Source organism: Otolemur garnettii, unplaced genomic scaffold (assembly GCF_000181295.1).
Source record: "Otolemur garnettii isolate 467f Iridium unplaced genomic scaffold, OtoGar3 scaffold00031, whole genome shotgun sequence".
In the NCBI taxonomy this organism is placed as follows: Eukaryota; Metazoa; Chordata; class Mammalia; order Primates; family Galagidae; genus Otolemur; species Otolemur garnettii.
Genome location: NW_003852426.1, coordinates 8,791,469 through 8,816,020, shown reverse-complemented (window position 1 = coordinate 8,816,020; position 24,552 = coordinate 8,791,469). Strand labels below are relative to the sequence as shown.

The 24,552-nt window shown below is 37.1% G+C and overlaps 1 protein-coding gene, 1 non-coding gene and 1 pseudogene across 2 annotated transcripts in view; 2 read left to right on the top strand and 1 right to left on the bottom strand.

Moving 5' to 3' along the window:
* ZFAND3 (zinc finger AN1-type containing 3) overlaps positions 1–24,552 on the bottom strand; it is a 376,393-nt gene that overhangs the window by 130,874 nt on the left and 220,967 nt on the right. The window lies entirely within an intron of this gene.
* On the top strand, positions 3,822–3,950 carry LOC111725142. Its single transcript, XR_002773281.1, has one exon. It is a non-coding gene; the product is annotated as a small nucleolar RNA SNORA11 (small nucleolar RNA).
* LOC105886912 lies at positions 15,605–16,934 on the top strand (annotated as a pseudogene).

The window sequence follows — 24,552 nt, the reverse complement described above, 5'->3', positions numbered from 1 at the left end:
TAAAGAATATAATTCAGGGGTTCAAGGGGCTTTATTGTATTCACAGAGTTGTGCAACCATCACCACAAGCAATCTTAGAACATTTTCATCACCCCAAAGAGAAACTAGGTACCCATTTAGCAGTGATCTCCTCATTCTCCTCCAACTCCCCTCTAAACTCTAGGCAAACACCATTCTACTTTCTGTCCCTATAAATTTGTCTTTTCTGGACATTTCACATAAACGAAATCATATACTATATGGTCTTTTGTGCCTGGTTTATTACATGTAGCATAATATTTTCAAAATACATCCATGTTATAGAATATATCAGTACTTTATTCCTTTCATGGCTGAATAATATTCCCTATATAGATGAGACTGGCTGAAAGATGAATAAGTTATCTGTCAGATTAATCTGCTGTTTAAAAGCTAATGCTTTGTAGCCATAAATACCACAAATTCAGCATAATTAAGGATATCATAAGAACACAATAGACAGAAAATTCACAAGATGCTATTATTTTCATACACATTTTATAGTAATCTGACCCCAGTGTTAATTCAAGTTTCAAAAAAATAAAAGCATTTAGAGAAATTCTCTTCCTCATTGGATGTACATAAACTACCACTTTTCTTCCTTAACTTCCTTAATTCCTAAGAGGTGAAAACACCATAAAGAATTTTGAGAAATGTATTGATATGAACAAAAAAATAACTTTGTCTCTCCTTAGTAATGTCCCCTTATGAAATACGTGACTTGTGAATTCCTGGAGGGAAAAATGGCTTTTTAATGCTGCCATTTTTACAGTAACTCTACTAAACCTTAAGTTAGAAAATGGAAACTTACTACTAAAATAAAAGAATGTAATAAATGAGTCCAATATTAAAATCTAGTAAACATGTGAAATCTGATAAGAGTTACCTCTCAGAATGATGATGTGACATGTGAATGTGCATCAAATACACTAAAGGATCCAAAAAGGAAAACTAATGAAAATACATATAACTTACGTTAAGGTGAAATTCATATAACATAAAATGAACTACTTTAAAGTGAACAATTCAATGGCTTTTAGTGCACTTAAAACATTGTGTGACCACTTCCTCTTTCTGGTACCAAAAAATTTTCATCCCACCAAAAGGAAACCCAACCTAATACCTAATACCTTACCTTCTTCCTGTTCACCCTACCCACTGTCTCTGGTAACTCCCGATCTGAGTCTGTCTCTGTAAGATTTACCTATCCTGTGTATTTCATTCAAGCTGAATCATTAGGTAAGTGACCACTCCCATCTGGCTTCTTTCACTTAGCATTAATGTTTCTGAGGTTCATTCACAGTGTAGAATGTAACTGCACTTCATTTCTTTTTGTGGATAATTTTCCATTGCATGGACATACCTTAAGTTGTTTAATCATTCATCCAATGACAGACATACAGGCTGCTACCACCTTTTGGCTATTGTGTGTAGTGCTGCTGTGAACGTATAGGTGTATGTGCACTTGTTTATGTATCTATTTTCAATTCTTTGCAATGCCTAGCAGTGGAAATGCTAGGTTGAATCAGTATTCTACTCTGCAGAAAAAAATATTAAACCCAGTGTTTTCTACACTTGGCCAATGTTATTAACTGCTTAAAGATTTTTTTTTCAGAGATAGGGATTCGCCATACTGCCTAAGCTAGAGTTGCAGTGGCTATTCACAGACCTTAGTGTAATACAGTCTTGAACTCCTGGGTTCAAGTAATCCTCTTGCCTCAGCCTCCCAAGTAACTGAGACTATGGGCCACACTACCATGCCTGGCTTATTTTACTTTTTTTTTTCTTTTGTGGAGTCTAAGCTGGTCTTGAACTCCCAGCCTGAAGCAATCCTCCTGGCTTGGCCTCTCAAAGTGCTAGGATTACAGGTGTGAGCCACTTTGCCAGCTGTTATTAAAATGTCTTAGTAAATGTTAGCAGTAATACCCCAAGTTTATAAGAAAAAAATATAACCAACGAAAGTAAGAGTCATCAAGACAGTCAGTGGCAAAATTGTACTAGAATCCTTATTCCAGTCTGAAGCCATTAAAATCAAGTTCTCAGCCTGTGATCCTAGCACTTTGGGAGGCCAAGGTGGGAGGATGGATCTCTTTAAGTTAAAGAGTCCAAGGTGAGCCTGAGCAGCGCAGTGAGGCCACATCTCTATCCAAACTAGAAAAATTAGTTGCGTGTGGTGATGTGCCCCTATAGTTCCAGCTACTCGGAAGGCTGAGGCAGGAGGATCTCGAGTCTGGGAGTTTGAGGTGGCAGTGAGCCATAATCATGCTATTGCCCTCATGTCCAGGCAAAAAAGCAAGATATTGCCCTTCCCTTCCCCCCAAATCAAGTTGTGCTGTGCCCCATAAGATTTTAATAATCATAAACCAAGTACATATTACAAATTAGTAAAAATTATATATTTTACCCTTAGATAAATTCTGACCAAAAAGCAAAGGAACAGAAAAACACACTGGCTGAAGGTATGAACTCAAAATCAATCTGAATATATCCTGAACAAGTCACATTAAAGTTCTCTGAGCCTACTTCCTCATTTGAAAAAAACAAAGGGAGGCAGGGGGAGGAGGAGGAAAAGGGTATTTTAAGAATCAAATCAGAGACCTTTATAAACTTTGGATAGTGTCTGCAACACAGTAAACTTTTTTTTTTTTTTTTAGCTGAGGCTGGGTTTGAACCTGCCACCTCCAGCATATGGGGCTGTTACCCTATCCCTTAAGCCACAGGTGCCGCCCAACACAGTAAACTTTTAATAAATGGTAGCTGTTGTTACTACAATGGTATCAAAAGACCAGCTAAGAGTTGACTTATATCTCTTGAAGAGATTAGGTAGAAATAACTGCATTTATAAATAGCATTTCCAGGAAGAAGCAGAAAGAACACCAAATAGTGTGCCATTGCAATGAAATTAAAATCATGATCAAGCTTCCTATTGGTAAAATAAAAGGCATTTTTTTTTTTTCTTTTGAAAAGCATCCTGGGCCCGGCGCCTGTGGCTCAAGCGGCTAAGGCGCCAGCCACATACACCTAAGGTGGCGGGTTCGAATCCCCAGCCCGGGCCCGCCAAACAACGATGGCTGCAACCAAAAAATGGCCAGGCGCTGTGGTGGGCGCCTGTGGTCCCAGCTGCTTGGGAGGCGGAGGCAGGAGACTCGCTTGAGCCCAGGAGTTGGAGGTTGCTGTGAGCATGATGCCATGGCACTCTACCCAGGGGGATAGCTTGAGGAGCTGTCTCAAAAAAAAAAAAAAAGCATCCTGTATACTTTGGACAACAGTAAAAGTATAATAGATGCTAATTTTAGAAAAGCAGGCTATGGTTACAGCAGAACTTCTCAAAGTTCAATGTGCATTCTAGTAATTTGGTGGTCTTATTCAAATATAGATTTTGACTTTTGGCATGTCTAGGGAAAGGCCAAAGATTCTGCGTTTCAAATATACTCCCAGGTAATGAGGAGCATACTTTGAATAGCAAGAATTTACAAGACATCACATTTTAAAAAAATACAATAGGCTCAGTGCTTGTAGCTCAGCTGCTAGGGCGCCAGCCACATACACCGGAGCTGGAGGGTTTAAATCCAGCCTGGGCCTGCCAAACAACAACTACAACCAAAAAAACCCCAAAAAACAAAAAACAAAAAACACAGGCATTGTGGCAGGCCCCTGTAGTCCCAGCTACTTGGGAAGCTGAGGCAAGAGACTCACTTAAGCCCAAGAATTTGGGGTTGCTGTGAGCTGTGATGTCACAGCACTCTACCTGGGGCGACACAGTGAGACCCTGTCTCAAAAAAAAAAAAAAAATTAACTTTGAAGGCATGTGCTCAAAACAAGGGGCCTGAAAAATGGCTCCGCTATTTATAACATACCCAACTGGAATCTGAGATCACTGTGATGAGGAGCGCAAAACTTGTGGCCTCCCTATGAACAAATTTTCTACATGTGAAGAAAAAGAAAAAAATTATAAAAATGTATGTGGTGGATACATGGGTGATCATTGTATAATTCTGTATAATTGAAAGAATTACTGTACTGTATGTTTAAAAAAATTGCCTAATAAAATACTGGAAAAAAATTTTTTTAAATCTCACTTTGGTTCTGATACTGGATTTGATTTCCAAATCACAGAATAGATTGGTGCTGATATCATTCTAAGTCTGCTGTGATATAAAAACCTATATTTAAGTATTGATAGTTCCTTAAATACCCATCTAAGCCATTCTTTCTCTATCAGGGCACTATTTAACACCACAGTGCTGGTACCACTCTCCCTGCCTCACACAGAAGGTCTCAGAAAACAAAGGGATTTGTGGTTGATGGAGAAAGGAGGGACAATCTTGGGCAGCCCCTAAAATCCAAGCTTCTAAGAGTAGCCCTGCTCAGTTTTACTTCCAATGATGCATGCAATGTGTGAAGAGGAAAGGCATTTACTCTATCATCACTAATTTTCCACCCATGTATTGTCAGACACTTGCCCCAGAGAAGAAATTAGAAAACCACAACTTATTCAGCAAAAGGGAAAAAGAAAACTACAGTGTGAATAAGAGAGGGCCATTAATGTTACATGAAGAATGTGGTTTTTTCCTCACCCCCCTCCCCTTCCCAGGTTCCACCTTACTATTGCTAGTCAATGAAAAATTCTAGTCCTCGGGGATATTGTTGAAATTTAAAGCTTCTTTGGTTTTACCCAGGGAAATCACTAATTCATATAAAGAAGATAAGCTCGATCCTTTCTTTTTCCCTGCTACCTTTCTCACCTCCACCTTTTAAAAAGGGCACAGTTAGCAGACTTAATGCTCACTGGCTTTCACAGACAATCATTAATCTTCTCCACATTATTTATCACAGCAGCTAGGATAATGTTTACTCTAACCGATTTTCATTTCAAAAACCAATTGTAAGGCTCAGCAGGGTGCCATATACAACTTTAATGAGAGCTTTTTACCCAAGATTCCTCTGATATGTGCTTGTTCTAAATTGTTGAATTTTACTAGTTGGAGGTTGTTTAATGAAGAAAAGGAAAGGTTAACCAAGTGACAGAATTTTAAAAATTAACTTCCTTTTATATCTTTTCTATTTATGCAAGTATAAAACATTAATAAATTTGACCCCATGATGGCAGAATTTATGTTTACCTTGTGATAGATATCTAAGCCAGCTCTACATAACTCCTTCAGACATCATTTTACATGGCATACCATGGCTCCCTACAATTAATGCAGAGCTAGGGAGTAGCTCTGTAAACTGGCTGACAGCTGTTTAATGGGAGAGGTAGAAAGTAGTGGACATATCCTGGCAGTGTGCTTAATGGATACACAAACACCATAGTCATCAGCCTGAAGTGATTCTGGCAGAAAATTAACTTAGAGATACAAAACTCATTTGGTGAGAAGATCCACAGCAATCTGGACAATATCAGACGGTGTAATGGGGAAAGGGGCAAAATAAGAAGAGGTATTTTCTAAACTTCTTTTTATGGAGAAAGAATTTAAAAGAAAATTTATTCACATGCCACTGTGTAGCTTTCTTGCTTTAACATATAAACCAGCAGTTGTTTCCTCTTTGGAAAGAAAATGCTACCATTTAATTATAAAAAATGCCATGGACAGTTACATCAGAGACTTGTTTAGTAATGTAAAAGTGTCGCTAAGGCACAGATTTTATGAGATAACTTGGAAAATGATTTTAATCATCAACTGATTCTATTCCGTAAATTTTTTTCCCATCACTCTGACACCAAGGTCAAAAGAAGAAAGAGAACTAATGCATACTGCTTTATTAATTATGATACTCTATTATAAGAATTTAATTAATACATACATTCTCTTCTGATTTTCATAACTACTCTAGAGGCAGGTATAACTGTCCTCACTTTACATATGAGAAAACAGAGACTTAAGATACATTAGTCTATCTCACACTGCAGTTAGGTAGCAAAGCTGTGATTTGATCCTGTGTCTGGATCTACAGTCTATTAGGCCGTCCTACAACTAAACAGCAGAAGCGTTAGGAGAAAACCAAAATGGTGTTTGGGACATTAACATTTGAGATGTTTTTTATCAACAAAGATAAGCCCGCTTAAACATAAAAAGCAAAATCAAAAAAAGTATTCAAACAAAATATGAATTTTTCTTTTTAATTTCAGAGACGGGACAGGCTTTGAATCTGAAACAAAACCCAGAAGCCATCAAAGACTAATATATTTGACAATATAAAAATAAAAACACTCTGCACTATAACACATGCCGTAAATGACCAAATGACAAACACCTGGAGAAAATATTTGCAACACGGTACAGAAAATGAACTCATTTCCTTAATATGGAAGGGTTCCCACTAATAAAAAAGACCCAAAGCTTAACAGAAAAATAGACAAAGAACATGAACACACAATTCACAGAAAAGAAATCTCAACCACTAAGTGTATGAAAAAATGTTCAACCTCAGGATATACAAAAAATAAAGCAAAAGAAGGTACTACTTAAAAATCTGTTTATTAGATCAGCAAGGATTGTTTGTTCTGTTCTATCAAGAGAATGAACTCTCAAACGTAGCTAGTGGGAGAATAAACTGTGCAGCTTCAACAGCCAGCAATTTGGCAATATCAAAATTAAAACTGCACATACTTGCTGACCCATCAATTCTATGTCTATGAGTTCATTTTACAGATAATTCTTGCACGTATGAAGTGCCCTATGTATACAGATATTAACTGTAAAGTTGCTTTAGTAAAAGCCTGGGGAAGAAAGCCTACATATCCAAAACCAGAGAACTGCTTCAATAAATTGTAGTATAATGTAAAAGGATTCTACCATAATAAAAGAATGAGTCAATTCCAACTTCATTTATACTGATAATGAAATGATCTCCAGGACACTCTGAGTATAAAGAAAAACATACAACATAATGTGTAAATATGAAAAACAAAATGAGCATACAAATGGGGTAGCAAACGTGTGGACAGGGATCAGGAAAGATAACTGTATACCTTTTTATGCTTTGAAAAAATTTCACAGGTGTGTACTTCTTCAAAAACTAAGTTTTTACATTAAAAAATTTAAAAGTTATATGCTTTGAAAATATAGTAAAAAGAGAAAAACATTACTTGAGATAGCTTTATTGTAATATTTATATTACAAGATATAATAGTTTGAGGTTCTTTGTATGTCATTTCAAAATGCAAACTTAAATGTTTTTATTTTTCATGTATTAGTATGAGAAGACAATGAAATATGTAGTATCAGCAGATCTCTTTTATAACAAAAATAATGAATATGGAAGGCTGAGGTAGACAGATTGCCTGAGCTCAGGAGTTCGAGACCAACCTGAGCAAGAGCAAGACCCCATCTCTAACAAAAATAGAAAAACTGAGGCCAGAGGATCACTCCAACCCAAGAGTTTCAGGTCCCCGTGAGCTATGACACCATGGCAGGGTGCCAGACTGAGACTCTGTCTCCAAAAAAAAAAAAATACAAAAATACAAAAATTATCAATGACCAAGTTAATAACCATCTTACAGATTTATACTGTGTTTTCATTATTTAGGAGTCAGGTTACAGATGACATTACCTGACCCTTATTTTGAAAGCCACATGTGAATATACTAAATTCATACCATATTAAGATAACTGGTTTCTAAGCTGTGATAGTGTAATGTCGTCTCAGTCCATCAGCAAATGCAAAAAGGCCAGGCAAGGTGGCTCACGCCTGTAAGCCCAACACTCTGGAAGGCCGAGGTGAGTAGATTGCCTGAGCTTCTGGGATCTAGTCCAGCCTGAGCAAGAGGGAGACCCTCTCTAAATATAGCCAGGTATTGTGGTAGGCGCCTGTAGTCCCACGTACCTGGGAGGCTGAGGCAAGAGAATCATTTGAGCCCAAGAGTTGGAGGTTGCTGTGAGCTATGACGCCACAGCACTCTACCAAGGGTGACAAAGTGAGACTCTGTCTCAAAAACAAATAAAACACAAATGTAAAAGAGAGCTGACCCTCTAAGTCTGCAAAAGGAAGTAGGGCTTGGGGGTATAAGTAGTTTTCTAGGAAACTAGGAAAAGCATACTTTTTGAAAATAAAGGTATAGTATACTGATTTTCAACCAGTGTGCCACGGCACACTGGTGTGCTGTGAGAGGATCTTAGGTGTGCCATGAAAATTTTTAAAGATCATTAATTATCTTAGAAAGAAGATCAAAGCATGGTAAGTATATTCTTTTCCTTTTAACTCTTTTTTTGATCAACACAATTTAAGTGTGCCATAGAAGTTAAACTATAGGTTCAAATGTACCACGAGATTAAAAAAAAAAAAGGTTGAAAAAACACCAGGATAGAAACTTAAGGGAGGAGACAAAACCCAAAACTAGAAATCTAGGAATTCTGACATAAATATCATTTTCTATTGTTAGAGAAAGTTAACACCTATTTCCATAATATGAACAGGTGCATATCTTTGGCTAGGAAGGTAAAATAAAAAAAAAAAGAAATACATATACAGAAAATATGTGGTTCTATTTTTCAAATGAGAGGAGGGGTTTCTCCCTCCAATGAATCATAAATACCAGATCTCTCTCCCCACTCCAACTTTTCAAGTATCAAATACAGAAATTCTAAAAATGTGTATTTGCTTTGAGAACACTGTTTACAGTTTAGTATTCACAAAATGAAGACAGGCTCTGCTAAAGCGTCTTCAGAAAAATATGAACAGCAGTTTAGTGGAACTAAGCAGATCAAGCTTTCAGACTTTATTTTAAAAACACTGAACTACCTCAGGAATGCATGGCTCACCGGGCACACTAATAACTAGCTTCAAATACCAGTGGAAGTCATTGTGTAATGGAAAGGCGATGTTTCCAATGAATGCCAAACAGTCTCTGCCCAAACCTCCCTGCCTGGGTTTTTCCTCCTGTGCTTTATCCCAAAGCTTCCTGCCCCTCCATAAGTTGTGTGTTATCTTATGGACTGGTGTTTCTAGGTATGACCAATTCACTGGTAGATGCTGAACAAGGAAGTTGTTCCATTTCTATCATACAGTTGGGGTCCAAACACTCTTCCTCACTCCCTTTAGCTATGGGCACCGGCCAAACATCCACAACTCTAAAATGTCTATAATCCTTTCACTAGGAAGGCCTTTTTTTTTTTTTTTTTTTTTTTTTTTGAGACAGAGTCTCACTATGTCAGCCTCGGTAGAGCGACATCACAGCTCATAGCAACCTCTAACTCTTGGGCTTAAGCGATTCTCTTGCCTCAGCCTCCCAACTAGCTGGGACTACAGGCGCCTGCCACAACGCCCAGCTATTTTCTTCTGTTGCAGTTGTTACTGCTGTTTAGCTGGCCTGGGCTGGATTTGAACCCATCAGTCTTTATATGTAGCTGGCGCCATAACTACTGTGCTGTGGGCACCGAGCCAGGAAGGACTTTTAAAATAAAATGTCCTCTGTTATCAGTGTACTACTCCCTCACCTCCCGATTTGATGATTTTAACCAAAAGGTACAATGCCAAGTTAGAAAAGGGAAGTTCAAGACATCAGAGTGAAATAAGGGACCTCTACCTGCTTCCCTCTTTGACACACAGAAAGGAAGTATCCCATGGCTAGATGTCTGAGTTTGGCTTATGAATAAAATTCCAGTTCTCAAAGAACAGTTTAAAAAATACATTATTGGTAATCTTGTTTTGAAAATTAAGAAAAAGATTGCATAGAAAGAATTTTTTTCAGTCCATGAAATAAGATTTCATTCGCCACCCCTATACTTGTCTTTATAGATCTACACCAGTTCTTATTCATAATTTTTATTGGACAATTCATTATGATGAGGATTTGTGGCAGAGCACAGTAGCTCATGCCTGTGATCCCAGCACTGTGGGAGGCCGAAGCAGGATTGCTTGAGCTCAGAAGTTCGAGACCAGCTTGAGCAAGAGCAAGACCTCATCTCTACTAAAAAACGGAAAAATTAGCTGGGTGTGGCGGTGCAGCCTTGGTAGGCTGAGGCAGGAAGACTGGGTGAGCCCAGGAGTTTGAGGTTGCAGTGAGCTGTGATGATGCCAACTGAATACTCTGTCCCCAAAACAAACGAACAAAAAAATGAGGATTTTTAGTTGTTGCAAAATTATAAGTAACCGATCTATTTTTAAAAGGTTTTCCTTTTAAAAGAGAAAGGCACAGTACAAAGTTAACCTCAATGCTCTTTCACAATGAAGTTTTTAGGTGGAACTCAGTACAGAATATAAGTCAAATATAGCATATTACGGTACAAACTTATAGTTTACAAAGTTTTAATGTCAGTCATACAAGAAAACCAGCAATATTATATATGTAATATATAGTCTCTACCATGCCCCTCCACCGAAGGATGGCTCCTTGAAACAAAAATGATTTGATCTACATGGTTAAAGGATAAGAAAAGTGCTGTTATATTGAGTGATTACTATTCGTGGTATAATTTAATTGTTCTAACGTACGACCCACCCCTATGATTTTGATTGTTACCTCACAGATAAACATACAAAGCCCAAAGTCAGATGGTTAAAAAGTGGAGAAACTGAAATTTTAACCCAGATATATTTCACTCCAAAACCTAAGTTCTGAACTTGCTGCCTTACTTAGGTTGCAGGGATACATGCAAGAGATGGTCAGCTGTTCTCCGTTACTAGTGATGACTGAATTTGTGGCCCCTTATAAACATACTACCCAAAATGTATATAAATCACATATTTCTTTTTTTCTTTTTTTACTTAATGGGTTTATGTCTTATTTCCTTTTTTTTTTTTTATTAAATGATAGCTGTGTACATTAATGCAATCATGGGGTACAGTGTGGTGTTTTCATATACAATTTGAAATATTTTCATCAAACTGGTTAACATAGCCTTTGTGTCATTTTCTTAGTTATTAAGACGTTTATATTCTACTCTTAGAAAGATTCACTTGTACCCTTGTAAGGCAAACCACAGAAGTGATCCCTCCAATAACCCTCCCTCCCTTCACCCTCCCCATATTCTTAGGCTATAATTTAAATCACATATTTCAACATAAATGTATGGAAAATTATATAGAGAGTATAACATGACAACTGTACCTACTAGCTAGCTCTGTCTAATCTTAACATTTCATTGGATTTGCTTCAGAGTTTTAAAATGAAAGAAAATACTGCAGGTCAAGTTGAAGGTCTGTGTCCTCTCCCCCAATTCCATTCCAATCTCTTTTTCTTAGAGGTAAACATTATCCTAAATTTGGTTCAGAATTGCATTCTAATGCACATTTTCATGCTATTTCTACAAATAAACACAGTCACCAACAGCACGATTTTGCATGTTTCTAAACTTCATACATAGACATCATTCCAAAACTTATTTTTTTAACTCAGCTATGTTTTTGAGATGTATTCCTTGCTGACAGGTTTAGGGTCTTCTAGTGTAAGAATAAACCACCATTAATATATTCATCTGCTGCTGAACAGCCGGCTTATTTCTAATTTTTCCACCAATACAAATACTGCTATAATGAATATTCTTATACCTGCTATACCTGTATCTTCTGTATAAGCATTTCTTAGAAAAGGAATTCCAGGCCAAAAAGAATGTTGCCTTTAGCAAGTTGTCAAACTACTCATGAAGGTAGCATTCAACTCACCCTCCCACCAAGACCAGAGCCCAGGCAACCTCACTAACATATGCCTTGCCAGACATTTTAATTTTTGCCAATATGATGCTGTGAAATTATCTCATATTTGTTTTAATTTGTATTTTCCTTAGTCACAGTCTTTAAAAAAGAAACAACAGCCACAGTCTTAAAAAGTTTTTCCTAAAGGTATATATTCAATGTTAAATTCTAGAATATAAGAGAAATAGTAAACCATACATGTTAGGAGATTAAACCAAATAATCTAAGGTACCATCTTCCAACTAAAACCTTCTATGGGAAACCTGTATATGGGAAAATTATATAATTTGATGTAGGAATAAATGAAAGAAAGAAACAAAGACACGCACAAAAACTAGCAAATTCCTTTGTGTTTAGAAAACCTTTCTGAATTTGCACAATTGTATCTTCATCCCTTTTAAGTATCTTAGAAGAAATAATATTTTGTGCCTATGAAGCAGAAAGAAAAAGTGGTAAGAGACTGATATAGAGGTGGGTTGATACTTAACTACACATAATCATCTTTACATCCTTAAGATTAAAAAGGAAGTGACTCCTGTTTTTAGAAAACAGGTCCCCAGGAGCAAGAGACTGCAGCCAGATATATACTCTATGTACATCTGTGTTTTTAAAAATTAAAACCAAAAATCTCTAATATTTTACCAATTAGAGAGCTATGTGAATTAAACTCAATTTCTTTAGCCCTTAACAGAACTTTTAAAAAGTTTTACAAACTTTCACAAAAGAGTTGCAAGATTAATACCAGGAAATTCCATATACCCTTTACAGGATTCAACAACTGTTTACATTTTATCCCCATCTGCTTTATCCTCCTCATTCATTCACTCATTCTCTCCGCCCAACCCTAGTTCCTAGGGGGAAAAAAATGGAGACCATTTGAGAATAAACTGAACAAATGCTTCCTTTAATAGTAAATGTATCTGGATGTTAAGCTTGTTACTTATCTGTGGGTCTTGAGCCATCAAATGCTTTGCACTTGCCTTGGAAAGGTATTTTCCCGTAAAAATACTAAGTTTTAAAATGTCAGGAATTTAACACCTATGCAGTATAGGTTAAACAGGGCCACAGTTCATAAACTTTTGCTGTATTTTGAAATCAGATGGGATTTTTTTTTAAAAAAATACTGATACCTTGCTCCCATCTCAAACTTTTGACTTAATTGGCATAAGATATGATCTGGGCACTAGAATTTTTAAAACTCTCCAGTTTAAAAATGTATGGCAAAGTTTTAAAATCAATATTTTATGACGTAAGCACCTACACCCCATTTGAAAAACTGGTACTAGGACAGCAGTTCTCAACCTGTGGGTTGTGACCCACAGGAACTGTATTAAAGGGCCGCAGCATTAGGGAGGTTGAGAACCACTGTTCTAGAAGAATGTGTTCCAGTACCAAGTAACTGATTTTTTAAAAAGGCAAATACCATCACATTGCAATCTGAGGTAGGCAAAAAATTTCAATATATTGTTTTAGACAAATATTTATTCTGTGCTTCTATGTAGTATTCTATGGCTGTAGGATATAAAAAGGCACAGCAAAGCTAGGAAGTAGGCAAAATGCATAAATAACCAGGAGAAGGCAGTAAGATCTGCATTTAAATATTACAAGACTAATATGAACACAGAATGTTTACTTTGAAGCATCATAGGAATGGATAGTGGTTCAAAAAGAAGGTGCATTTGAGATATTCATTAAAGGAGAAAGAGGAGTTTACCAGGTAAGATTGAGGTAGAGTGAAAGAACATTCTGGGAAACAGCATCAGAAAGAACTCTGCCACAGAAATGTTAGAGAATGATCAGTTTTCCATTAAAATCTCAAATGGAGTTGAATGAAATACAAGACATAGTAAATAAATCTTTAATGCAATAATCAATGTAATTCCAATCTGTATTTTAAGAACTAAAGATGAGGTATGTAACAGTGTCTGCCACATAAAGGTGATCAGTAAGTGGAGCTTTCTTGCTTCTGAGTTTCCCTTTTTATTTCAGTGGCTTAAAAACAAAAAACCAAACAGTTTTTAAAAAATAAAATGCCAAAAATGCAGAAATGTATAATTATGAAAATAAAGTCATTCATAATCATACTACTCAGATTATGGGTATGTTGATATTTAAGGTAACTCCTCACTAAAGTTGTTCATCCATATTTATTATTCCAGATGGCTTCCTCTATAAGACAGAAAAGAAATCTATATAAACGAGTCCCTCAGCCATTATCCCTCCTGGTGTACATTAACAGAGGTTCAGGTGAAGTTGCAGTATGGCCATAGCAGCCACTAGAGGGTGGCCAAGCCTGATGTATTCATCACCCTCCTCTACTCTCAAAGGCCCTTAACGGACATTCAGGATTTCTGGACCCCAACACCTCATTACCTAAAGATCAATAATTATTATCAAGAGAAGGAGAGATCCCTTCAGGGCAATGAATTATTAACAGGATATCAAATATGGCTACTTAGATATCTCACCAAATATCTTCTCCTCTACTTGAGAACAAGATGCAATTTCTCCAGTAGGGATGGGGATGCTTACATTACACATTATATAGTAGCATCATTCTAGATTCCACTACTGCCTTCCACGTCCTTCCCTCCCCACTATTTAACTGAAACATAGTAGGCTAAAAATCTCAATTCTGAATACTACAGAATTTACTTTAAAGTACAATATGTATCACAACTACCAAATGCCAATACTTAAGTATATCTCCTCTTTATTTTAAAATTATGCATTGTTTCATTTAAAAATGAATTAAGAAATATAGCTACATATTTTTTAATAAACTGAGAAATAGGTTAAAACCATTTTGAAAATATTTTCTAAGTCCAATCTAAAGTCAATTTTTTTTTCTGTCTTAATAATTTGACCTGTGCTATGAGTCTAAAGCCTCCCACTACTAATGTGTTGCTCTTTTTCTTTGGTTCTAGTAATATTTGTTTTATAAATCTGGGTACTTGAGAGTTAGGTGCATGTATATTTAGGATCATTATATCCTCTTGCTGGATAGATGCCTTTATCATTATATGATGACCGTGTCATTCTTTTTTACTGTTTTAAGGTCTATTTTATCTAGCTATAGCTATGCCTGCCCACTTTTGATTTCTTGTGATTTCTATTTGAAATATCTTTTTTCACCCATATGTGTCTTTATGGGTAAGGTGGGTTGTAAGCAGCATATAGTTGGATCATATTATTTTATCCATCCTACCAAACTAGATCTTTTAAGGACAGCATAAAATCCATTTACATTCAAGGTTAATATTGATAAGTGAGGGGCAGCACCTGTGGCTCAATGAGTAGAGCGCCAGCCCCATATACCGAGGGTGTTGGTTTCAAACCCAGCCTTGACCAAACTGCAACAACAAAAATAGCTGGGTGTTGTGGTGGCTGTCTGTAGTCCCAGCTCCTCGGGAGGCTGAGGCAAGAGAATCACCTAAGCCCAAGAGCTAGAAGTTGCTTTGAGTTGTAACACCATAGCACTCTACCGAGGGCAACAAGGTGAGACTCTGTCTCTTATGAGATATATATGTGTGTGTGTGTGTGAGACTTTTTCTGTCATATTTAGGGCTGACTTTTAGTTGTTCTATAAATTCTTTCCCTTTTGTCTTTGTGGTTTACTCAATCACGTCTATCATGTTGTCCTTTAGTTCCTTCCTCTTGTTCCTTTGTGTGACTGGTTAAGACTTGTACACTTGGCTTGGCAACTGTGGCTCAAGTGGCTACGGTGCCAGTCACATACACCTAAGGTGGCAGGTTCAAATCCAACCAGGGCCCACCAAAACAATGACGGCTGCAACCAAAAAAAAAACAGTCGGGCGTTGTGGCGGGTGCCTATGGTCCCAGCTACTTGGGAGGCTGAGGCAGGAGACTCGCTTGAGCCCAGGAGTCGGAGGTTGCTGTGAGCTGTGATGCCACAGCACTCTACCCATGGGGATAGCTTGAGGCTCTGTCTCAAAAAAAAAAAAAAGACTTGTACACTTTATATTGTTGTGATGGTGAATACTGACACCTTTTGTTTCCATGTTTAAGATTCTTTTGATTATTTCCTATAGGGCCAGTCTAACAGTGATAAATTTTCTCAGCATGTCCCTGCCTGGAAAAGACTTTATTTTTTCTTCATTTATAAAGCTGATTCTTGAGTATATAAAATTCTTGGCTGAGAGGAGTTTTAACCTTCACCCTCACAGCACTTTGGAAATGCCATCCTATTCTCTTAAGGTCTATAAGGTTTCTTCTGAGAGGTCATCTGTTTGTCTGATGGGCTTTCCTTTTTGGTGACAATATACTTTTCTCTTGCTAATTTTAAAATTCTCTTTTCTGCTTCAACTTTAGTCATTGTGATTATAATATGAAGTCCTTCTTGCCTAATGATGTTTGGGCCTCCAGTATCTGAATATCTTTCTCCTCGCCTCCTTAGCCAGCTGTCTGCAAGGAGAAGGCCATGTTCAGCTCCAGCGCCAAGATCGTGAAGCCCAATGGCGAGAAGCCAAAGGAGTTCAAGTCAGGTATTTCCCAAGCCCTGCTGGAGCTTGAGATGAACTCAGACCTCAAGGATCAGTTCCTGGAGCTGAATATAACAGCAGCCAAGGAAACTGAAGTTGGTGGTGGTCAGAAAGCTATCATCATCTTTGTTCCCATTCATCAACTGAAATCTTTCCAGAAAATTCAAGTCTGGCTAGTGCACGAATTGGAGAAAAAGCTCAGTGGGAAGCGCATTGTCTTCAATGCCCAGAGGAGAATTCTACCTAAGCCAACTGGAAAAAGCCGTACAAAAAATAAGCAAAATCGTCCCCGGAGCTGATGCAATCCTTGAGGGACTTAAGTCTTCCCAAGTGAAACTGTGGGCAAGAGAATCCACATGAAATTGGACTGCAGCCGGCTCATAAAGGTGCACTTGGACAAGACCCAGCGGGACAACACGGAAGACAAGGTTGAAGCTATTTCTGGTGTCTGTAAGAAGCTCACAGGCAAGAGTGTTAATTTTGAATTCTCAGAGTTTCAACTGCAAACAAAAGTGACTGAATATTTTTATCCCTTGGTAATCCTGGGAAATTTTCAATGATTATTTCCTAAACAGGGTTTCTAAATGTTTTATTGTCTTTTTCTCCTCAGAAATACTGGTAATTCATCGGTTTGGTTGCTTTAATATAGTTCATCTCTTGAAGGCTTTACTCATTTTTTTTAATTCCTTATTTTTGTCTCACTGGATTATTTCAATAGACCTGTATTCACATTCTGAGATTGTTAATTTTATAATGTTAAAATTTAATAACAAATAATTGTTGAGAACTGCTTATCGAGAACTGCTTATCAAAGTTCCCATTGTTGACCAGCTGTTAGAATTTGACCACCCTTGTTTGGACTTAATGAACAATGGCATTTTTTGGCATTGGCAACAACGAAAACATTTTGTAACTGTCTCTCAGACACGATACACAGCATACTGCGTGCTAGTGCTAGTTAAACAAGTGATGTCAATAAATCAGCTATTCAGATAATTTAGGTAAGTAATTAATTTATTTCATGAATTTAGCAGACAGTACTTGTATTATTTATATTTTATAGCGGCGGCAAAAAGTCTAGCACCGGCCTTTAAAGTGACACTTATGACTTATAAGGTATCATTATTAAAAAAATATATTGTTAAGGAAAAAGTTAAATCTTGGGCATCAGCAAAAATCGCAATAGAGAACAAATGGTTAGAAATATTTCATCATTTTGAAACAAACCATGTTCCATACAGTAATGCACTAATGACTATGGGATACACACTGTCCTTACCAGGAACTAATGCTGCGACTGAACCCGTTTTTTCTATGGTAAATAAAGTGTGGACGTCAGAAAAATCACAATTAAGTGTTGAGACTTTGAAAGCCATTTTATGTGTAAAATATAATTTAACAAATTCTTAGGAAAAATGTTATGACCTTTTAAACAATGACAACAATCTACTAAAATTCACTCAAATGAGAAATATACTAAAGAATAATACTATACATAATTTTTAATGTATATTTGTAAATTGTACTTATGTTGAAATTAAAAGAAATATTACAATACTATTTTTGCATTCTATGAAAATTTTTGTTGCTCCATATAGACCAGATTTTTAATTAAGAACTCACCCACCTTCCCCCCCAACCCCCCGTCAATGGTGTCCTGGTTTACCAATGTTAAACTCTGGTCACCTTAGGTATACTCCAATGTCAAACTTTTGAAATGGGGCCTTGGGCCTGCAATCAGAAAGGCAGGTGGTATGGACAAGAAACGGAAAACACTGTCCACTCTCATTTCAGCCTCAGCCAGGCAGTAGGGAGGGAATCTTCCCAGGGGTATGTGAGAGTGCCTGGGTTCTCCCATCCTCCTCCTCAGCGCTATGGAAAGCCTACAGGTATGTCTGCAGTTCCCTCGTATCGCTCCACATTCTCTTTAGGCTCTCATCAGAATGGTGCCTTGCTCAAGCTGCTCTAGATTCAAATGCTTGTGGGATTTTGCATGGATACCCCTTCTGTCATTGTGATCTCAAAGCACCTTCCTATAGCAGAACCACAACCCACTTTTGATGCTTCCTGTCACCTTCCTCGTGAATCCCAGTGTTTTCTCCTAGACAATCTGTTAAAAATGTGAGAATCTGTTTACTATGCAGCATCCTCTCCATGGAAGAGGTTTATACAACCTAAAACCCTTTTTGTTTGTTTGTTTGTTTTACCTGACTTCAATGTGTTGGGATCACAGCATGATCCATCTTGATCTTATCCCACAAGATACTTTTATAGGTGGTTATTGATTTACTGTCCACAACAAGGAGAAGCATTTAGTTACTATTGCTTACCATATTAAATCTAGAACATGTGTTCTTACCACCTCACTTATGTGATTATTACTATGCTGACTAGCCACAGAATTCTCAAAAACAAGACATGCTAACCCTTAAACTCTGGGTACTAATCTTTTAAAATCATAAATGGGGAAACCCATTCATTCCATCTCTAGGGCCAGCCCTAAATATCATTGTAGAGCAGCACAGCAAGGGAAGCACCAGAATAACCTGTTTCCTATAGCCTTAACACAGTATTTCTAAACCTCCATCACTAGAGTCACTTTTTTGAGTTATGAAATGGTCTTCCAAAGATTGATGATTGTGCAAATATGTGGTTACAGATCCATGCCAAATACGATCAAATCATCATAGTTGATGCGTACTGAGTTCCTTTTTTGGGAGATGAAAATGTTCCCAAACTAGATTGAAATGACAGGTGTAAAACTCTACAAGTGTACTAAAAGCCACTGAATTGTACCCTTTAAATGAGTGAATTTTGTGGAATGTGGATTATATCTCAATAAAGCTGTTTTGTACTATCAACATAACATATCATGTTAGTTTAGAACTTGAAAATGAAACCAGAAAACTTTTATGCAGCATGAAAGCAAGAGTAAGGGGATATGAGTTCATGACTTGGGAAAAGATAGGTGTCAGAGAGAGCTTTAGTGAGCACTGGGATTGGAATATAGAGGGATAAAAAAAGAGAGAACAGTAGCTCATGACTGGGAGAGAGGAATGTTAAAAGGACAACTAAAGACAATCCAGGGATGATCCTGATCATCTGTTGTCCCTAGTATAAATTTGTTGTTTTTCTATAAAGTATTACTAACATAATTGCTGTTTCTTCTTTTTTCCAACTTCATGTTAACATCTGTTTTATTTTTTCAATCACCTACTAACTAAAGAATCTTAGTTAATTTACTTCTTGATCTATGAAACTGCCTTGAACTATATAAAATTAGATAATCATAAAATATTAAGACTAGAGATATGGCAACTTTCCTATTTTTATAAAAGAAAAGAATAATGTATAGAAAAGTAACTTGCCCAAGGATATCAGCTAAAAACAGAGTAAAGACTAGAACAGATTTCCAATCCAAGGCTGATTATTACATATAACAATATATCATTTATCTTAGCATTTCACAAAGCATATAGTTATTTCTTAAAATCACACAATCATGTACATAGGTATATAATTCTTTATGTATATATAAAAAAATTTTTATACTCCCACTAGAGAGCTAGTAAATAACCAAATATGATCTTGGGTATATCTGATACATTACTATTGTCATTCACACTTAATTCAATTAGTGAAGGAAGACTTTTCTATCAAGTTGTAGATTTTGCAAGAGTGGAACAATAAATTATGGGTTCATTTTCTTTTCAGGGTTCTGAGACAATTACAAACTATTAGATATGTAAGACATAGCCGTATGGGAGCATCTATCTTAAAATGTAACCTTGTAATTAAGCATTCATGAGCTATCTTCTATATCCTGCATATAAAGTATTTAGGGAGAAGTTTAGCTAAATTAATAAACTAAAACAGAGAAGTCAGAGCTTTTCACAATCTGTCATTACCACATTCCCAATGAAGCCCTAACAAAGGCCTGAAAAGACAAACAGCTGCAGATAAAGGCAAAAGGCACACCATCAAGCCTGAATTATTACACAGGAACTTTAAAAAGCGCATTTATAATACTGTACATTGGGTCCTCAAATAACATCATTCAATATTATTTCATTATCATATATGAGGGGATTCAATTCTTTACCAGCATCGTTGCCTGTGTAGAGTTTGAATGTCCATATGGGTTTCCTATGGGTATTCCAATTTTCTCCCGCATCCCAATAAAATGTACCTTAGGTTCACTGGTGTGTCTACATGGCACCAGTAGGAGTGAGAATGTATGGATGATTGTGCCTTGTAATGTAGTATGTCTTGTCCAGGGTTGGTTCCCACTTGGTGCCCTGAGCTGCCAGGGCAGGCTGTAGCCACTGTCTACTCAAAACTAAAATAACTTATTAAATAATTATCTTTTATTAACCTTTCTTAAATATATGCATAACAAACATTTGTGTTGATATTCAATATTACCCAGTGTTTTGGTCTTTATTTAGAAGTTCAGTGATGTTTTGTGACCAAAATACACCACGGGAATTTAATTTTTATATCAATTAGCCTATGGTAAAATTGATTTCCTTATATATCGTTTTGGTTAAAGTCATAGTTTCCAAGAACCTATCGATAGTGTTAAGTAAGAACTTACTGTACTGAGGCTTTAGACTCCAAGGCAGCCTAGATCCTTCTTGCCAGTTATCTGATAGATATGGAATAAAATAAACATCTTTACTCCCCCACCCAATATTCTTATTTCATTAGCAAGGTCAAAATAAGTAACAGATTATATAAATTTCATATTTCTGAGAAGGTAATGTAACTTATTTTTAATTCTTGCACCTAAATACATACTGTCTATAACTTAAAAGGCAGTGATAATTATTAGTCATAAAATCTGCTCTCTTAAAATGTATCCAGATTAAAGCAGAGAGAGGTCTCTATACTGAGTGTGACTGGCAGATGAAGAAGGAGACCTAATCTAGCTCAGGAATTTCCTGGGAAATCTCCATCGAAAGAAATTAAAGAATGATATGTATTATTGGTTATGTAGGTTATGAAGAGTTTAATATAGTTTTGGCAAGCTCTCGCAGACTAACAGATATGAGAAGATTGGAAGATATTTTTGTCTCTCCAGATATAACCATTTTTGTATATTTACATTGCAGACTACAAGGTAGGAGAAAAACATAAATTCTTTTATAACCTGATATCCAGCATTATTTTGAATCCTATTTGGTGCTGAGGGAGAAAGAAGAAATCCACCACCAAAAGTACAGGATGTCAGTGAAAAATGAGGTCAAAAGCATTTATCCATTGTTATGATGCCAGCCAAGCCTAATACTTTCTTCACTTCCACAGAACAGTGCCTGGCATTAGAGATCACCTTCTCTTTAGCTTAGTCCTCAAGAAGCTTATATTTAAGCTGTCTAATGGTGAAACAATCTGGGGCCAGGGTAGGGGTAAAGGTAAAAAAGAAAAAAGGAGGGAGAAGAGTTGGGGGAATGGGAGGAGGCTAAAGGAGAAGGGGAAGTAAAGGGGAGGGAGACAAAACTGGGAGAGAAAAAGAAAGAGGAGGAGGATCTCTCTTCAGGAACATCAACACATGACTAGAATGAGTTCTCATTCTCATGCTCAAAACTCTCACTTTAAACAGAGCACTCTGGCAGCGCCTGTGGCTCAAAGGAGTAGGGCACCAGCCCCATATGCCGGAGGTGGTGGGTTCAAACCCAGCCCCAGCCCAAAACTGCAAAAATAATAAATAAATAAATATGCCAGTGTAACTGATAGATATGCCAGTGTAACTGATAAGCTAATAACAAGTCATATTACCAACAACGTAGATTTCAAAGCCTCTCTACACTACATTTTTAGGCTAGTCTGAGTTGCCAAACCTATTTCCTCTAATAATCCTGGTTTTGGAACACTCACTCGTTAATTACATAACGCAAAGGCTATGTGAAAGTTATTTAATCAAAACTCTTGCTTTCAAAAAGGTACACTCAATAAGTATTTCAAAGCAGCCTACCATGTGAATCACAATTACATGGGGATATTCTTTTTTTTTTCCTTTTTTTGAGACACAGAGTCTCATTTTGTCACCCTAGATAAGAGTGCCATGGCATCATCATAGCTCACAGCAAGCAACCTCAAACTCTTGGGCTCAAGCAATCCTCTTGCCTCAACCTCCCAAGTACCTAGGCGTACAGGTACCTACCACCATATCCGGCTAGTTTTTTTCAAGTTTTAGTAGAGACAACGTTTCACTCTTGCTCTGGCTAGTCTTGAATTCCTGAGCTCAAGCAATCTGCCTGTCTAATCCTCCCAGAGTGCTAGGATTATAGGTGTGAGCTGCTGCACCTGATGAGATCGTCTTAAAATGCAGGTTCTGATTCAGTAGGTCTAGAATGGGATTCTGCGTTTCCATCCATTATCTTGCAATGCTAATATAGCTAGTCTCTAGATAATATTTTGAGTACATTCTTCAGGTTATATAACTGTAATTTATTTTTTATTCCAGCACCTAATTTCATACCGTCTATAACTTAAGATTTCAGGTTATTCATTCCAGAGTTCTCATGAGAATTAAAGAAAAAAAAGATTGCAAAATATGAAATAAATAAAAAAAGGAACGGAAACTCTGACCCTTATGTACCCAGCAAATGCCAGCTCTAGCAGATAAAATGCAAGTCCTAGATTATCTTATTGATTTAAAAACAACAACAAAAAAAACACACACACAAAAAGTAAAATACGGCTTGGCTCCTGCAGCTCAAGTGGCTAAGGTGCCAGCCACATACACCTAAGGTGGCGAGTTTGAATCCAGCCCGGGCCCGCCAAACAATGACGGCTGCAACCAAAAAATAGCCAGGCGTTGTGGCGGGTGCCTGTGGTCCCAGCTACTTGGGAGGCTGGGGCAGGAGACTTGCTTGAGCCCAGGAGTTGGAGGTTGCTGTGAGCTGTGAGGCTACAGCACTCTACCCAGGGGAACAGCTTGAGACTCTGTCTCAAAAAAAAAAAAAAAAAAAGGTAAAATATAAAAACAAAGTAATGTTTTATAGACCCTGGGAAAAAGAATTTTCAGCAACGTACGAAAATTTAAAGCATTCCTTTCTTTAATTTTGTAATTCTTTGCTGTGGAATAGCTCAGAATTTCCGTTCTGTTTTAAGTAACAGAACTGATAACTGAGCAAAGAAACATAATTTGGATTATAAAATTCTTGCTTTAATAAAAATTCCTTTAACAGTGGGGGAAAAAAGAATTAAAGAACATGAGAAATGAATACTTTAACATGTACATTACCCCTACTTTTGTATCTACAAAAATTGACTTGCTTTCTCAGTTTTCAAATTTTCCAAGATTCTCTAGTTGTTTAACCTAAAATTAATTAAAAATACCATTCTGCCAACAGTGCTTACCATCAATGGGCAAGAATTAACTTAAGAGCTAATAATAGGCTCAGTGCCTGTGGCTCAAGAGCCTAAGGCACCAGCCACGGTACACCTGAGCTGGCGGGTTCAGCCCAGGCCCGCCAAACAACGACAGCTGCAACCAAAAAACAGCCAGGCGTTGTGGCAGGTGCCTGTAGTCCCAGCTACTTGGGAGGCAGAGGCAGGAGACTCTCTTGAGCCCAGGAGTTGGAGGTTGCTGTGAGCTGTGATGCCACGGCACTCTACCCAGGGGGACAGCTTGAGGCTCTGTCTCAAAAAAAAAAAAAAAAAAAAAAAAAAAAAAGCTAATAATAGGCCAACGTCATAGTTTCTAATTTTAAACTGTATTTTTTGCTTATTTTTGTTTTGAGACAAAGTCTCACTATGTCACTTGGTAGAGTGCCATAGCGTCACAGCTCACAGCAACTTCAAACTCTTGGGCTTAAGAGATTCTCTTGCCTCAGCCTCCCAAGTAGCTGGGACTACAGGCGCCCACCACAGTGCTCAGCTACTTTGTTGCAGTTGTCATTATTGTTTGGCAGGCCTGGGCCAGGTTCAAACCTGCCAGTATGTGGCTGGTGCCCTAACCACTGAGCTACAGCCACTGAGTCTCTATTTTAAACTGTTAACATTATTCCTCAAGTTAATTATAACCAGTTGATAAGTAATTCCTAAATCCTGGACCACAAACTTGGTAATGAAATTTTACAGTTTAACAGGAAAAGTATGGACAATATCAGCTTCTCATAAGCTAAAAATAGTCTATATTGTTACCAATATTATTGTAATTTACTTTATCTGTATCACCATGTTGGTGATTTCTCTTTTAAATGTGAATAAACATAAGAGTTGGCAACCTTATGTTTACCACTTTCTCTTCTCTTTTTAACTTTTAAACTGCTTATGCAATCTAAAAATATGAGAATTAGCAAATTTCTCCATACCTCCCCCCTCCCTTCTCTGGGAAATGAGGCTGCTGTACTACCAATTGGTAGGTGCATATGTGTGTCCCAAGTTG